The sequence below is a fragment of the Ixodes scapularis genome, unplaced genomic scaffold (genome assembly GCF_016920785.2).
Source record: "Ixodes scapularis isolate PalLabHiFi unplaced genomic scaffold, ASM1692078v2 PGA_scaffold1__304_contigs__length_218370807, whole genome shotgun sequence".
In the NCBI taxonomy this organism is placed as follows: Eukaryota; Metazoa; Arthropoda; class Arachnida; order Ixodida; family Ixodidae; genus Ixodes; species Ixodes scapularis.
In genome coordinates this window covers 18431177-18437180 of record NW_024609846.1, presented here as the reverse complement: position 1 = coordinate 18437180, position 6004 = coordinate 18431177, and the positions used below count along the sequence as shown (strand labels likewise).

The window sequence follows — 6004 nt, the reverse complement described above, 5'->3', positions numbered from 1 at the left end:
TGGCCCGAAGAAACTCAGCCTCCTTCTCTGTAAAAAATATCTCGGCTAGGACTCTTCGCACTCCTTGAAGGCTACGACGGCCACTGTTTCCAGCCAGGTAAGACTTCAAATTCTTGTTTTTTTTTATTTTGTTCCATTTTTTGTGCCATAAGGAAGGTCGAGTCTGTACATCTTCACCCACATCTCCTTGACTAAGAGACACTTCTAGGTTACATATGCTAGATTATGCTTTAAAATTTTCGTTTTCCCGCCATTGGGCAGATTGCTTCAAACTTTTAAGTCCTATCCTTAGTTCGTCCTCATTTGTGCTGCATGCAGCCTTCCTGAGCATCTTCTTGACAGCGCTGATATCACCCACTTTATTTTCTTTTTTTGAGATCCGCCTTTGCCATGCCTGTTCCCTGTGGAAATCGCAAAAGATTAGGCGGCTGGAGGAAAAAGCAGCAGAAAGTGCATTGATCTCGGCCTGGCTGTAAGTCCACCATCCAGAGCGTAGGACTAAGCTCTGAGTTCAAGGTTTTCAAAATGTTTAGCGCCTCTTCGATGAACTCCTCTTTTTCAAATTGGACGATGAAGGCACCCACCACAGCATGGCAACTTGCAGTCTTCACTACAATCAGAAAGAGTGGCAGGGAACAATCTGTGGTCTTGTAGGTGGTATCCAGGCATCCCACATCGTCACTGTACTTGAGCATCAGCCCCTCCATGAACTCGGTCTGGATGCAGAGCAGCAGTGTCTTGTCACACTTCCGTCGCACACTCTCCAGAACGTCGCAGTCGGGCGATCCAGCTTGTAGCTGATCTTGGTTTGGCGAGTTGTCTTCCGGAGACTTTGACTGATAGGCACGAAAAAAAGAAAACTCGTTGTTGGTGCCTTCTTCTTTAGTCGCTCGACATACATTATAACACTATCTTGATCCACAGCGCTAAATCTATCCTTTCGCAGTGCTCTCTGGGTGTGATGTTTTATGTCTGTCTTCGTAGGGTAAAACTCCCTACATGTAGGCGGAGGACTCTGCTTGTTTCCAAAGAGAACGACTTGAACATAGCATTTCAAACAAATCTCTATTGTCTTGACAGACCTCACCCCCTGCTGCACAAGTTCACAAATCTTATGTGACACCTTTTGCTTCACAGGCTTTGCATGCCCTGCACAACTAGCATCAATATCATGATTGGAACGACTTTCGTTGTCCGACATGCTGATGCAGAAGTGACGCTGGCGAAGCATGTCTTTACCGAAAAGACGGTGAGAGTGCAGGCGAGCTGGTGGTAGCTAATCATGTCGTATTACACCTGAGACTGCGGTGGAAGATATCGGAAGAACTTTCAGTAGAAGGAACAGACACAGAGAACGTCTCAACGTTGAGACGTTCTCTGTGTCTGTTCCTTCTACTGAAAGTTCTTCCGATTTCTTCCACCGCAGTCTCAGGTGTAATACGACATGATGTCTTTACCATTCGCCTCTTCTTTAAGTGCCAGCTTGAGTTGAGCCATTGCTTTTTTTGAAGCCGTTTGGCGCTTCCACTTGGTAGACTGCTCATTAAGGTTCCCCTGAAAAGAAATCCAACACTCAGATATCACATAAGTGTTCAGCAGAAATGTGAGGCTGGGAAAGCGAGGCCGAATATAGGCCTCAAAAAACGTTGGGCCCCTGGTACCAGGGCTTGGTGGGGTGCACCTTTTTATTTATCATTCCCGAACCAAGCAGACTTCAATTGAAGTTCACGTCCAAACACGGGGGGGGGGGGGGGGGGGGGGGATTAGCCGTACGGTGAGCCCCCCCCCCCCCCCCCACCAACCCGAAATGAAATCCTGTCTACGCCACTGGTTCATTCCTACACCTACACGTGCGATAAGGCCTACACGTGCGATAAGGTCACCAATAAAATTCTAAAGTAGACGTATTTCCGTATCAGGTGTGTTTTGTTTACCTTGAATTCTGGGTACGTCTCAAGTTGCTTAACATGCATCACTGCAGTGCATCCCTTCTTTTTCGTTCCTTGGAGCTTCACTTTTCAGCAGTGTGAGTGTATATATGTCCCCCTATTTTTCAAAAATAAACAGTTGAAGTAGCGCTCCGTGTTGTCTGTCTCCCTTTTGTCGTCATAAGAGCCATCATGACGTCAAATTCCCAGTACCAACTAGCCCAACGATCTGCATTGATTACCTTTTCTTCGTTGGAAGGTGGCTACTGACCTGTCTGCTCCTCCTTCCTGCACAAGTGTGATGAGATATCAAGATGCAAAATGTTAAGTGAAACCCTTGATTTTTTTACTAGTAACGAGCAGAAGGTATCGTGAGCAGGAAATAGGCATCTGCAAGCATCTTGCTGTGTTTGCTTTTCTGCAGTGTATTAGCCGAGGAAAAGAGCCCCACCAATGGTGGTGAGAACACCCGTCCCCGTTCACACGGTAGCCCCTTAGAGACAGAGTTGAGGGGTACGGAACAAAGGTAACCGTTGCTTGTGCTTACCTGGCTGCTTCGTGAATCCTGTACCTTTTTCAGGTCTCGCCCGAAGAGGCAGCCTTTCTCAACGCTCTGCACGAATTTGAACGGCACGTCCCCGTTCACTACAACATGACCACGCTGACTACTGAACAGCAGCCGCCCTGTATAGAATTGAAAGAGCCTTTGGAACATCGAGCCATCCTCTGATCAATATTGAGACGCCACCTAAAACAACACAAGGCATTCGACAAACCTTTTAGCTTGATTGAGTGCTCTGTCTGAAAAGAGACGTAGGCAGTGGCAAGGTCTCGTCCAAACTCTCCAAATGACTCCTTGAACTCTACGTAGCCGATCCACATGCTGCCATTTTTGTCAAACCGCGCAGGTGCTTCCTCAGTACGCTTTCTTCAGATCTCGCCGACACGGCCACGCAGTCCATAGCAAGGCACGGCAGCGCGAGGGCCGCTTGCACGAGGAGACGGAACCAGAAGCACGGTCGGACTCCATTCTGCGCGCGCTTCGGAAAAAGCTTTGGAGGCTTCGGACAACCTTCGGAGGAGTAGATGGAGAGAGAGAGAGTGTAGAAAAGGAGGAGAGGGAAGAGCCAAGATGGACGTTTCTCCGTCGCTTAGGCAACATCCGGGTATGCGCTTAGTTGATCCTTCTGGAAGCTACTGGAAAAAGCCTCTCCCGTAAATGCCACCTTGTCAGTCGTGTGGCAGGGTCTCTTTTAGAGGAAGCGCCTTTAGTGGAAAGGACATTCAGTGTAAAGGGTCTTTATGGCGTCGTCTCACACGGGTACTAGGCTTCATCAAACGCAACTTTAGAGATTGTCCCTCGGGAGATAAATATACTCTATACCTCACGAAATTCAGATCCGTTCTTGAAATATGCTTCCGATCTTTTGGATACTTACGAGCATTAGTGGATCAACAGCAGCGAAAATGATAAAAACAGACACGCCAGGTTTGTTTTTCACCTGCACAAACCTTTATCTTTTACGTATTTGAGTGTACATTTTACAAATTTCACTGTATCTTTTACAATATTTTTTAAATAAATTTGTTTATGTTATAATTAAAGACTGATAATATTATATTTTGTGTATTTTTGTTTTGCGCATAAGCATGTGTTATCGTGTTCAATGTTCTTCAGGTTTCGTGTTCGTTGTATGCAGCGCGTGCTTTCTCGGGTGTGTTGTTGCGTCATTTACATGTCCACCGCTCCCCTATATTAATGTCCCAAAGGACATTTTGGGGTATTTCAAATAAAAGATAAATAAATAAATATCTCATCATAACAACGAATTAATTGGATGCTCTCTCCTTCCGTGGTGCGGATATTGCAGGTATCGCTGCGTAAATAAATGACAAAAACAAAAGATTATCATAATTTCATTTTACTGGCAGTCATTTTTTTTTCTGGCTGTGGATAATGGTTTGTGCATTCGCAGTGACTATCTTCCGCCAAGCATCAGGTGTAAACAGGAAAGAGCCAATAAGCAGCAAGACAATAGTGCTGAATTTTCCCCATTAGCTGCAAAAGGCGACAGCGGGACATGGACTCGAGTGCTGCATTCAGCTGCAACTTAAATAGCGAGACCAGCAGCCCCAACCAAACACTGACCTGGTACTTGTGTCCGACCTGGGCCCTCTCTGGCATTGTTACTTAAGGTAGAAAATAAATCATCAAGGTGTCGTTGATACACGTCCAAGAAAAACGAAAGATACCCTTACCATAGGAAAAATGAATTCCGAATCGCCGAATCCTCGGAATCCACCCGAATGCAGCTTTAGGGCGTGTGATAAGTTGCGAGGATCTCTGAGGGTCTGCGAGCAGACGACGCACCTCACCGGCACAGTGAGCAGATGACACACTCCGCCGTCTGCTCTCTCCTCTCATAGGGACATAGCGCCACAAGTTACAGCCATCGCTAACTTGGTCCTCTGCCAACATGTCAGCCGTTGACCCAGGCACGTTTGTTGCTCGCGGTGTACACCCAGGTAGCACACTTTCTTGGGCTAGCTTGGGCCAATATTGGCGCTTGATTGTAGTAAGCTGGCCCAGCATCGCCCAAGGAATACGATTGTCCGCCAGCCTGGCACTTCATTGTATTTTCTGGCCCAAGGTTTCCATGCTACAGCCAGGGAAGGGCTTCCTTGGCTGGAGCTCGCATTTTCCCGGCCAGGGCCAGCCGATATCGACAGACCTATGCCAGGAAGTGCGTTTCCTTGACTGGAGCTCGCATTTTCCCTGCAAGGGCCGGCCGATATAGACAGACCGCTGCCGGGATGTGCGCTTCATTGGCTGGAGCTCGCATTTTCCCGGCCAGTTCCGGCCGATATAGGAAGACCACTTCCAGGATGTGCGCTTCCTTGGCTGGAGCTCGCATTTTACTGGCCAGGGCCGGCCGATATAGACAGACCACTCCCATGAAGTGCGTTTCCTTGGCTGGAGCTCGCATTTTCCCTGCCAGGGCCGGCTGATATAGACAGACCACTGTCAGGATGTGCGCTTCCTTGGCTGGAGCTCGCATTTTCCTGGCCAGGGCCGGCCAATATAGACAGACCACTGCCAGGATGTGCGCTTCCTTGGCTGGAGCTCGCATTTTCCCGGCCGGGGCCGGCTGAGATAGACAGGCCACTGCCAGGATGTGCGCTTCCCTGGGGATTCACCGAGATTCCCTGGCCCAACCAATACAAGAAACAGCCAGCGTTCGGCCATGTTGTCAGACCACAGAAAGCAATGAAAGTGAATTGCATTGATCAGCTGTACCCTGACTGGAGCTCGCATTTCATAGGGCCAGAAATACCAGTGATATGCCGCTGTTACTCCGGCCGGCTGAAAGGATGGCCAAGAAGCTCCACGCCCAGGCTGTCCAATCAGCTCAGCCAGAGATGCCCGACGACCCGCCTGCTAGCGCGGACTAAACAGCTTACGCTGAACTAAAAAAAATTAAGTCTCCGGATTGTTTTAAATTGGTTCCTCTGTATTTTATTAACATAGGTCACATTCTTGAACATGCACATTAATAACATTTTCGTGAATACTAGCCTGTTCTCAAGAAATATAAAATCTGAGACTCTCATACGAAAATGGTCTATGGTCGTCTATGGAATATTACATGGCAGGCTATCACCCCTTATGGCCCTCTATGGTTGGCCGTAGAAATCCATATAAACAGCTACAGCCAGCTATAAAAAAATCTATGGCCCTGTTTCTAAAGACTGGAAACCCAATAAATGTTCTTTTCCAACCTATAGAAAACTTCTTCGCCCCGAGTTTAAAGACTGGAATCCAATAAATTGTCTTTACCCGTCTATAGAAAAATTTATGGTCCCGAGTCTAAAGACTAAGAACCAATAAATGTTATTTGCACGCCTACAGAAAATCACTACCGGCGCTTACTTTTTTTTAGTAAAAACACTCCACGTTAGAAAATTAAATCAATACTAAATTTCTGTCAGGCAAGTGACAAACCATGATCCAAGATATGTTCTCTGCTGTTGCAACGAGTAGTGAAAACCAGTAATATTGTTTGTTTGAAAAACCC

The 6004-nt window shown here is 47.2% G+C and overlaps 1 pseudogene; it reads right to left on the bottom strand.

The window, feature by feature from the left end:
- Positions 1 to 223: 223 nt before the first annotated feature.
- LOC121047223 lies at positions 224 to 2810 on the bottom strand (annotated as a pseudogene).
- Between the last annotated feature and the right edge of the window lie 3194 nt (positions 2811 to 6004).